General features: G+C 39.9%; 1 protein-coding gene across 12 annotated transcripts in view; it reads left to right on the top strand.

Moving 5' to 3' along the window:
* The window catches only part of LOC115767430 (heterogeneous nuclear ribonucleoprotein L), a 145,104-nt gene that overhangs the window by 64,696 nt on the left and 68,336 nt on the right, over nt 1–12,072 (top strand). The window lies entirely within an intron of this gene.

Here is a 12,072-nt window from a genome sequence, read left to right as displayed (position 1 = left end):
ATCAAGAGCTATGACACTCGCCCTGACGCCCTAAAACATTTTTCACCTACTTAAGTACACTGTCGACCCACAACATAAATACGTAAACCGCAAAGCTGCCCTCAGTCAAAGCTTTATACCTAACTGAAGTTCTACGGTCAATCAACAGCAAGTGTCAGAAGGAGCAAGAATCCCAACGCTCCAACTAATGCCTAATGCTTGGCTAAGCCTTTTCAAAGGGAGAACGTGGAGAAAAATTAATGTCTGCTAATAATTCAAGTGTCGAGGCTTTTGGCTAGAAGTGTGCGTAAATATTCTAACGCACAATTAAATGGAATGTGCCATAAATATTGAGTATACGACACGTAAATCAGTCGCTTTCGGGGTGACCAACCAACCCCCAACGGCTGATTATGCAAACAATTAATCTCTGAAATGTTTATTACCAAAGCCAAAGACAAGATGCACGCATTATTTAGCACTCCCTCGGGTACAACTGGCAATAAATTGGTTCTTTGTCTTTGTACGTGCAGTTGAAAATCAATTGGCAAGTGGCTTTTGGCTTTGGCTAAAACTTGGAAGAGTCAACTGCAGCGGCAGCAGCAGCAGCAACCGGATGCACGCCATTTTGCAATCACATTAGCCAAAGCGAGCGCCAAAGCAGGAAGTTGCATGGCAGTTGCTGCTAGCCGGAAATGAAAGCCACAGTCGGCTATAAAGAGTAGGAGCAGAAGTTGAGTGTTTGTCAGTATTCCTGTCTCTCTCTCGCGCGCTCTCTCGCTCTCAGACAACTACTGACCACAGCATTAAGGCAACATTTGTTTTCGACACAGCCGCATCTCAAAGAAAACAAGAAAAATACATGTAAGAATGCCTTGGTTGATCATGCGCGACTCGCAGATACTCTATAAACAGTTTTATTCAAGTTGCAAATATTTTTTTTTAGCTTTTCCTGAAAAGCTGTCAGTAAATAGAAATTATATTAAGCTATTGGCAATAGATGATTGGAATAATATGCTCAGCATGGCTTGGCTAGTAGAGATCAAACGTACACAGTAGCATGCTACTGCCTACTTTATTGTAACCTTTTTACAGGGTATTGAAAACACGAACAAAAAAACTGCTGCTCAAGTCTTTGTAACCAAAAATGTTCAACAATGCAACACAAATTACACTGCAACCGCAGCAGCAAGCGCGGTTTCTTCTCCGCTCAGTCCGAGCGAACCGCTCTTAATGTTTGTGCTATGGACAAGGCGGAGGATGTTAAGGGGGGCGGAGTGTCTGTTGACCGCAGTTCGGAATAGTTGACCAGTGAAATATTTTGACTTGGTCAGCTTTAAAATCGCTGCATACAGCAAGAGAGATAGAAAAAATGACTTGAGGCCAAAGTCGGATGCAAAATAGATATATCTAGGGTTAAAGTGTGACCCTCTCTGTCATTTGTTATGGTCAACGTAATTGGAATTGAGAGGGGTAGGGTGTTTGAAGAGAGGCCTTCTGATGGCGGGCTGCATTTGCGGTTGCTTCGCATTTCGTTGATTATGTCTTAGTTTATATAATTGACAATGACAAAGGATAACAGAGTGAGTGTGAGAGAGTGTGGTTAGATGTGACAAAAGATGCATAAAAGATGCTTGATATGAATGTTGTGGTAAATTTCTAAGATTTATTGGGATCCTTTAAAGAGAGTTTATATCAGATAATGCATGCGATTAAGCTGCTACCTCAAATTAGTGTACTTTTATTCTTCTTCTCTCTTTCTCTTTCCTCATTTGTATTTAGCCCTCTTGAATCCTATAAAGTTTAGAAAATAATTATGATTTATACAGTTATAATATAATATTTTAATTTCTTCTCTTCACTTTTGTGAATTAATTGAATTAATTTATATATGTATTTCTTCAAGAACGTTTACTGAAATTTTAAAATATTTTTAAAGTTTTCTCTCTTAAATTTCACGTCTTTATTTTAAACCCTTAAGCGTTTTATCATCTCCGTGACTTTACCCTTTCCACCCCTATTTTGTAAGACCCCTTTTGCTCGTCAATTTTTGCTGGCGCACGCATATCTGAAATATCTGAGCTTTTGCCTCAACTATTATGGCACACCCGCTGACTGCACAGCCACGCCCCCCGCCTTGCGCACACAGCTACCAGCAGCAACTCATTTTTAAATGCTTCAACATTGCATAAAATTTGCATAGATTTCTTGCATAGTTTATTTAGCGCCATTGTTTGTGTTTTTGTTGTAGTTGTTGTAGCTGTGCTCACTGTCCATTTGCCCGCCCACGTGGCAAACAATGTACTAAATTGCCGAATGGTCCACCCTAAAAATGTTATATATATAGGAGTGGACCCCCAACCTGCTCGACAGCTCAGTTTATATTATAGCTCAATAGCTGTGGGAGGCTTTTTCGTTGCACCGGAACAAGGCAACATTTATATTCATATATGCGGCGTGGAAATGAATCCTAGCCAGGATGTGGACAACGCAACGTAGCACACACAAAAATACCGAAGGACACTCAATGTCTGCGCTATAATTTTGTATTCAACAATTTTACCTCCTATTTTTTTCGTAGTTAAGAAATTTGCATGCTTTTTACGCGTATTACCATAAACACACAAGCCGACACGCTTGGGCGACAAGGAGGTGATGGTGTGTCGGTTGAGCGGGGGATGGGGACGGCTTTCATCAGCCATCCAATATGTCAAATTCTGAGGCACGCTTCGTGGTTTTCTTTATTTTATATGCCATTCTCCTGTCTGCATCCAAATGCCAAATGTCAAGGCAAATCAATGTTCCCGCACACAAGTTGGCAGCGCAATTCTGACAATCCGCTGACTGATATGTCGGCTTGTGCCCCGCCCACAGCCTGCCCCCTACAGCCAGGCTTCAATAACTAGCTGTCCATATTGGTTCATTTAATTAATGTCAATATGCGTCCGATTTGGCTGTGTATACCCTTGCCTGGACTGGCATGTCCTTTTGTTGCCCTAATTGCATCGAGCACAACAAAATAATCTGTATATGCCTAATGAGCCGCATTCCAATTAAATTTGCTGTGCAGCTGGTAATTTGGGGTTTGCATTATGGTTTTTAATTGAGTTACCGGATTAACTATTGGCTTTTGCCAGAAACTCAAGTGGATTTTCGGCTTTGGATCGGCTTTGAATTTGGGAGCATTGTTGTTCCTAATGACTTGAGATAATTTTTGTTTGAAATATTCATTCTAGCTGGCAATTTACTAATTTGGTAATTTTAATTAAGTAATCCATTATTTTAGATTAGATTTTATAAATCCAACAGTATTTGAGGGAATTATATTCTGTCACATAAAAGAACATTTGCATAAATTCTGGGAAATTCATGTTTAGTATTACATTTACAAAAATTTGACTGTTAACTTTACTTTTTGTACAGTATATAGCAATACCTGTAAAGAATAGAAACAAGAGTGAATCTTAGATATAGATCAGGTGCTATATAGAATAAAGATTCTTAGAAATTAATTTAACCCAAAAATCTAAATGAAAGTATGAACAACAATATTTAAAAATGCAACAGAGGCCGATTGTATGGTATACAAAGAAGTTTCTTACAAATGTCTTTCGTCATTTTCCATTTTGCGGGTGGAATTGCCCAAAACCCCGTTGAACCGCGAATTCCATCAACTATGCTAGATACAGTGAAATTTGGCAGCTTCCAAGCTCTTATATTTGCTGTTCATGGTTATGAAAGCTGCTGATGGACCTTATCCTCAACTCTCGTTAATCCTTGCCCCTATCCTTAACCGTTAACTGATATTTTTGGCGCACCTTCTACAATCGCTCGCTGATTGCGCTTGGCCAATTTGTGGCAGTGAACGCAAATTATATAATTAAAAGCGAACTGTAATTACAACGCGCACACATTAATGTGCGCTAACCACGCCCACTTTCTTACACTCCTCCCAATGGCAATCCATGTACTTGGCCTGCACCAAATTGTTGCATATTCCTAGGTGGCATTTGCCCCTTGATGTTGAAAGCTGAAAGCAGCTGCCACTTTAACGCGCACAGGCAGTAGTTACGCCCCTAGTTGAAGGCGCACGCCCACACACACACACACACACACACACACACACACACGCACACATGCAAGCATGGCCCACTCAATTAACGCAACTCATCAGAAACGTCGTCAAATGAGAGGGGGGGGTCTGTGTGTGAGGGCTGTGTTTGCTTACGCTTGTATTTGTCTTAACAACTCTTGCGTACACTCTAAATGGGTCTGCCCGGGGAATGTAGCTGGCGGCCGGAACTTAGCTTGAATGCCATGTACTGCTCTTCTTCTGCTGCCTTTTCTGCTTCTTCTTCTTCTTCCTTTCTTCTTCTTGTTATTAGCCTGTTGTTGTTGTTGTAGTTGCTGTGCTGTTGCCTCTCGCATAATTACTTTGACTCGACTTTTACGACCCTCTCTATGAATTACTCAAGAAGAAGTGTTGGGTGCACGTCACCAGCCAGGATGCCAGGATGCCAGTATATGCTGCTCTGCCTCTTGTTGCTCTCGCAATAGTCCCAGTTTATCCTTTATTTTTACACTCGAGCCTGTGACCGCCTTTGCCTGCCTGCCGTTTGTTTTATTTATTTCTTTAGCTCGTGTTGCCTGCTAATTTCACTCAGCTGCGCCTCCCACGTCAACGACAGGCACGACAAGGCAACAGGGTTACCAGCCGAATGCTGCGCACACACATTCACGTGCTTCAGTGCTGGGTAGATTGAGGCGTCGCAGGGCTGTCAAGGTAAAATAACGTTTGCATTTATCCAAGCACTGTACTAGTCAATGCAGCATAAATCGAATTCAATACCACCTCGGTCTTCTGGCATTAGGCATTTGTTATCCAATTCCGATGTTTTTCAAATGAACCCGCCCAAAATTAATTTCTATTCAATGCGTTCAATATTAATAAATGAAAAGAGAATTTTTAACTTTTTCCAAACTTTAAACATGGATTACAAAAGTGAAAGTACTTTCGGCATATTTTCGAAATATATTCCGAGATTCGGCAGATATTTCGGGTCCTGTTGATAAGACCCCCATATCAATTTATATATTTGAACAGCGTCCACCTCTTATGATGCGTTCAGAACTTATGTCGAGCTTCTACGCATTGAAACAAATGCTTCGAAAATTGATTTTTCAATCAAAACAAAAAACAAAGAAACCCCTTTGCATGCTTTGGTCATGCAACAGATAACTGTTCTCTCGGTTTTATTATAAAAAATTTTCTTTCAATCCTTTGGCTCCTCTGTTCTGCCTCCCTAATCTACCCTCCACATATTCTATCCTTCAAGCTGGCTGCAAGTTTAAATTCAGCTGCTTCTAATGCCATGTCGTAGATTTGTGTCGTGTACACACACACACACACTCGCACTCCAACCTTCCGTTCCTGCCACGCCCCCAATGCCTCCCTTGGCACATTAACTGCGTTAGCTTTTTAGCCTAACGACCGACGGCAACACCTTTATCTGTAAACCCAACGACACCCCCGCTCTGTCTGCCCCTCTGGGCTCGTGTCCATCGCATTCACATTGTTAAACAGAATTTATGCGCTCAGCAGCTGCGTCCACTGCGGCTAACGATACTTTTCTACTTCTGCTTCGTCTGCTTCCTTAGCCTCGTTTACTTGTTCTTAGTCTATTTCACCTTCTTTCACTTGGACCGCCATTACGTTTATAATTGTCTTGTGCAACTTCTGGCAACGCCAACGTTCTGCTGCCATTCGCAGCTCTGTGGTGGCAGCACCTGTGCCATGTGGCTGGAAAAAAAGGAAAACAACCCAACCACCCAGGGTTGTGCATGGGCACACAGCAGCTCAAAAAAAATAGTGCTTCCAGCTTTCGCTACAATAGCTAAATTAACTTGGCAGCGGTATGTCAGTTAGAGATGATCGATAACCGATAAAATGAATTGTTAGTACTTATTGTTCAAATAATAGATTATATATATATATATATATATATATATATATATATATATATATATATATATATATATATATATAAATAAATTTGGCTATAAATGAGCGAATGGGAGCGTGAGAGAGCTTATAAACAGCTAAATGCAGCTAGAAATAGCTTGATTTAGCTATGAAACAGCTCACTTTGCAAAGATCTCGTGTATTCTCTTTCTCTCGCTCTCTACTCTCTCTTTCGCTTTTCTGGAGCTGCATATATATCTGTGATATCTTCGCTTTACTCTCTCTCTCTCTTTTTGCTCTCTCCCTCAATCTCTCTTTTCTTCTCGCTCTCTCTTTTTGCCTCCGCGTTTGCTTTTCTTACTCACCCTTTGCAATAGCTTGCTTTGCTGCCCTTTGCACCTTTCCCCCTCTCTGGTCTTGGCCACTTTCAGGCTCATTGGCTAACTGTTGATTTTGCTTGCTGTCTTCTCTTCACCTCCAGCCCGCCCAACCTCCAACATCTTTCTTTCTTTGCGACACACATTTTCAGGTTTTCATATTATTTTCTTTATTTTTGTGCCTTCGGCTTGTTTACATTTTCACGCTCGAATTGGCCTCTTGTGCTGCAATTTTCAAGCAGTTTTAAGCCAACTTCAAACACACACACATTAAGCGGGCTCTCTGCCGCCTTTGGACTTTTGTTTGCCGCTGACAGGCGCTCCTCCCCCCGCCCTCTGCTACACATGCCGCCTCTCTTAGCTCTCTATCCACAACTTGTGTTCATCTCCTTCCTTACTTAGCCCGACTTCCGTTTCCTTTGCTTTCAACGCTTTGCTCTGCTGTATGCCCGCCTCTTTGTGCCACATAAATTTGGCTCAAAGTATGTCTTGTGCTCTAGTCGAACTCTCAGCACTAGACCTGCGGCGCACTTACCCCTGTCCCCGCTTTCCTGCCGTACTCTGGCACGGCTGTCCTGTCCTGGGTCGTGGTCCTGGTCTTGGTCGTGGTCTTGTCCTGTTAGTTGCCTTCTTTTCATGTTGCTGCTTTGTTTTGTGCTCAGTTTCAATTTGAACATTTTAATGTTGTGGTCATAAAATTCTTTTTATTGGTTGTAAAACCCACTTTGGCAGACGGCAGTGGGTGTTGTCGTCATCGGCGGAGCGGGGAGACTAACAAAAAAAAAAAAAATTAGCAGTCTCTTTGCCCGGCTACTTAAGAGCTGCGTTAAGGTGCGATAAGGATGCCAAAGTATTTGGCAAATTAAACGAGTTGCGTTCTTTTACTTTATTTTTATGTCTGCCGGGTCATTGGGCTTTATACTCTATATTTTCATGGATACACGTACATGCGCACACACAGATTTAAGAGGGTGTCGCAACATGAAAGTCATTTGCATTTCAAATTTAATTAAAAAACAAATTGAAAAAAATATATTTATATAAAAGGAAAACAAGGGAAAGCCAAAAAGAAATGTTCAATGGGGAGCTGTAAGCGCAGGAAGTCATTTAAGAAAAGGGAAAAAGATGAGAAGTACATTTAAAACGGAGGCGGAAGCCCTTAAAATATAAGAAGCAGGCTATCAAATATTTCAGAAAATTACTCAAGAACTTCACAAAAGAAATGTGTGAATAATGTTGCAAAAATCAACACAAAAAATCTGAAGGAAATGTATTCATTATAGCTTAGGTAGGGTTCGAGCTGTGCTCTGAACTTTTAAGAAAATTTAAAGAAAATGTTTTGATTAACTCTCTTAGTGGGGTTCGAGCCTGAGTTGTAAACTTATATAAAGATTCTGCGTACTATATTCTATTTCCTGATCAATTTTCTTTTCTACAAGTATTTTTTATGTGTTTAAAGAATTTTGAAACTAACTTTCAGTAGTTCGTACCTAAATCAAGTGTGGGACTTAAGAATTGCAAATTCTTACTTCGAGGTCATACGAACTTAACTTGCCAATCTTTATCATTAAAAATTCTGGACTTGTAATAAAAAGAAAAATGTTCAAGAGGAAGGGGTACAGTAGCGCAGCCAGGGAAACGTCTGAGAATGTCGCACAAAGAAGAACGTTTGCGAGAGAGAGTTTATTACTTCCTAAAGAGAGCAGTTTAAGTCTTCATTAAAGAACTACAAACTGAAAGAATTAAATAAAGTATGCAAATCCAAACATATAACAGCTCCATTAAAATGGCCTAAAGCCCTGATGCCATTTCATTTCCTCTCGCATTTTCGATAAATTGACAAATTTACATAAAATGAAATGAAAATTTTCAATGCCCGAGTCACGATGGCAAACAAATCATAATGCGAGCAAATATTTGTATTTTGCTATCATTTCATTTGCGCGGGCACGGCTCGTGTGCTCAACTTCAACTAACTATAAATTAGCATAATGCAAATTATGAAAACGGGCAAAAATGAAAATCGAGGCCCTACAAAATGTGTGCATAAATAGAGTTGGGAAAAAAGGAAAAACATAATTGAAAAAAAAGAAAGAGAAGAAAATAATGTTCACCCGAGAAAGTGAACGGACGCGCGAGGCGTGCAACATTGTTGGAAACACGTGTCAGCGCCGGGAAAGTCAAAGGAAAAGCGTCACAAGAAACAGAAACAGAAACTGGGCCTGTAAAACGATCAAAACGATAGGCGAGGTAGTGAAGGCAAAAAACTGAGACATTTCCGGCGCGCTATGACACTGAGAAATGCTGGCAAAAATGGAAATGAGTGCCAGTTGCAAAGACGGCAATAAAATATCAACATTAACACATAATTGAGGCAACACTTTGTGAAGTTAATTTTTTGGGCCAGGTTGTTGCGGCACAACAAGTCATAGATAGCTCAATTAAGTGCTTATAGATATACAAATAGAAGCTAAGAGCTTCTTAAGATTGATATATTCCTTGTCTGTTGAATGGTCCCGAAGGACATTAGCTTACAAATTGTGCACACTGTGCTTGAGTGTAATTGAAGCAAGTGCTTTGTTTGGGCAGATTTGAGAAATGAGTGTGGAAGCTTCTTGAAAATCTTAAACAAACAATAAATACGGTTTTATTATGTACTTAAGATAATATTTCTATATATTTTTTATGCTAATTTATAGCTATAAATTCTGCTGAAACGAGCTTTAAGTGTAATTTACTTTAGTTAGTAAAGAATATTGATATTAAAATTGCCTACAGTTGGCAGAGCTTTGAGCTTTAATATATATATTTTTTTTTTTGCTTCTGCTCTGTACTTATTTTTATTAATATATCGTTAAGTCGTAATGAGCTTGCAAACAACAATGGGCTTGAGCTTTAATATTCATTTATTTTTGCCTTAAAGCTGTTTGCTTAATCTGTTCAATTCGCTGCACTTATGTGAAGAGAGCTTTAATGAGTTTCCAGATAACATTTTTTTGAAGCTTTCTGCCAAAGTTGTTTCACTCGCTTTCGAAGTTTGCACCGAAAGCAAATTGAATTATTGTTTTGGGCATTTGATGAGCTACACATCTAGTTTGTGTCCAAATCTTAAATGTTTCTTCACAACTTTCGCTTAAATTAAGCCAGCACACACTAAGTTCTCATCATAAAATTCACAGAAGCTCTTTTTGCTGCTAGTCACAAATTCCTTGTGCAGGCTGTTGTGCTCCCATACCTTGCTTTGGTATATCACAAACGAAGCTGCATTTTATCTGCACTTTTTTTATGCAGCAAAGCGAAAAGATTTTCATAGTCACTAAATCTTGGCTATATAAATTGTGCATTTGCTGCTGCTGCTGCTGCCAGGCAGCTTCTTGGCATTGTCAACGTTCCAAGCGCTTTTTAGCCTTGATATTTTATGCCATTTGTCTTGGCCAGCTGCATTGTGAGAAACACGTTTCGGATCGCTCTTGCTGTCTCTCTCTCTCCCTTTTGCCTGCACTAATTTCGCTTAAATTGTTGACCACGTTTCAGTTTTTTAGAGTCAACGAACTGTTAAAATTCGCGACGCAGCCACAAATTATTCAACCGGCAGCGTGGGGCAAGTCGAGGCACTTCAATTTATTTTAATTTTTTTGTTTTTTCGGGTTCTGTTTTTTCTGCATTTGAATTTCTTATTGACCCATTTCTGTTCGGGCCGTTCGTTCAAAGCCCTTTAAAAACCGGTTACGAGTAATTTGCAACACTTTTGGCTGAATGCAGCAGCGGCAGCAGAAAGGTCGCTTCCCAGTCTCTGCAGCCTCGACCATGGCTACGTGAGTAACTGCGTCTACGTTTGGGCCATTGGCTTTTTCTTCTGCTTTTGCCTTCTTCTTTTCCTTTTCGCTTTTATTTTTTTGCCTGCTACCAAGTGCCGTTAGTCGTTAGCCAACCACTTGACAGCCTGGCTAACTGGTGTGGCAAGTTTCTGAAGGCGAAGTTCGTCGTGTTGCATTCGAGCAACTCTTGCAAATCAAATTACGACACATTTAGCATTGGACAGAAAATTTAACAGCATCTATCGGTAAAAGCTAAACAACAGAAAAGAAAAACACTTTCACTTTTCAGCTTGTTGTCCTTAGCAGCTCTTCAATTTGCTGTCATTAAAAATCTCTAAAGCATGCTGTTGATTGATTACATGGATGTAAAAACTGTACATACTCTAAGAGAATAATAAAACTCTTAACTGGCGTGAAAGTAATCATGAATTAAGATTAAGAGAATGTTATTGACTTGCGCAGCTTGTCTTACTAAGCTTAATAAAAGCTTAAAGCTTAATGATCAGTCTAAAATTACTTTCTTTAATATAAGGAACGAGTGCAACTAATCACATTGAGTTTTTCGAGCGCTTAAAGCTTAAACATTAAGCTAAAATTACTTTTTTACAGCTTCTTGATTGCGTACACCTCAATTTAACTTAAAGCTTACTTTAATGAGAAAAACAGCTATGCTGTTCTCTTAGTTAAAGCTTATTTTGTGATTGAAGCTTTGTTTATTAAGAATTACCCAGAAACTGTCTAATTATACCTTAAATTATTGCATATAGTTTGCTTCTTTAATATCTTGTGTGTGGCAATAAAGCTATTTGAAAGCTCAACGTTTTTTCATTTCAAATAAATTTCACAATAATAAATTAAATAAATACAGTGTCTCTTAAAATTGTTATTTTAAGCTTTAAGCTCGACCAACTAGCTTCATTCTCATTTAAATCTTTTGTCGTATGCGTTTATAACCTCTATCTTAACCTTCTAATGTTTGTTGTGTATTCAGACAGGGCTTTTACATTGCTCGTATCACATTACTTCAATATTTTTTAAAGCTCAAAGCTCAACCGAGTTGCTTCATTCCCCTGTCAATCTTTATGTCGTAAGGCTTTTCTTTTATTTCCTTGCTAACCTCTTTAGTCTTGTTGTGTATTCAGAGCAGCTTCTCATATAGCTCGTAACATGACATCAATCGCAATTTTTATGACATTTGGTTTCTTCTCTCTCTCTCTCTCCCTTTCTCTCTCTCGCTTTCTCGTAAGTGATAATCAAATAAAGGCCAAGCTCGACCACTAAAATGTTGATATTAGAACTAAGTACACAATATTATTAATATTTAATGCGCTTGCCCAAAATAAAAGACAACAAAATGAAGAGAAGACGTAGAATCTGGACATTTTATGAGGCGGCATTTTTATCAGAACCAAACAATAATATGAAATGTGGGCAAAGGGTGGGCGCGGGGGCGGGGCTTACCACTGGACGTTGACGAACCTGGTAAAGCGGCTTAAATTGTTTGCCTGCCGCTTGGCTACACGAGCTGGTTGCACTAAAGCCCCGCCCCTCACCTGCGTTTGCATGTTCCTTGCCGTTGTGGTTGATTTAATATTTAGCACGCCTGGATACAGAGCTCTGGGGCTAGGGTGGGGGGCGAGGTCGTGCTTGACCATGGGTGCGCATGTGGGCTGAGGTCGACGGGGGCTGTTGCCTTAGTAAAAATTTAATGCGCTTTTGATGATGGCCATAAAATGGCCAAACAAAATGCATGTGGGCGGCACAGAAAGAGGGTGGGGTGCCCGGGGCGTGGTCCTGGCATTGCATGTGGAATCTCTGCGCTAGATAAAATATTAATTTATTTTTGTATGTTTTTTGTATATATATATTTTGCGTGCTTCTTCTGCTGCTGCTGCGGTCACACTCCCTCGTCGTATCCTTGCGGCTATTGCAACGC

Source organism: Drosophila novamexicana, unplaced genomic scaffold, assembly GCF_003285875.2.
Source record: "Drosophila novamexicana strain 15010-1031.04,08,12 unplaced genomic scaffold, DnovRS2.1 tig00001395-arrow-arrow-pilon, whole genome shotgun sequence".
In the NCBI taxonomy this organism is placed as follows: domain Eukaryota; kingdom Metazoa; phylum Arthropoda; class Insecta; order Diptera; family Drosophilidae; genus Drosophila; species Drosophila novamexicana.
The sequence above is the reverse complement of the archived record's forward strand: the minus strand, read 5'-3'. Positions and strand labels throughout refer to the sequence as shown.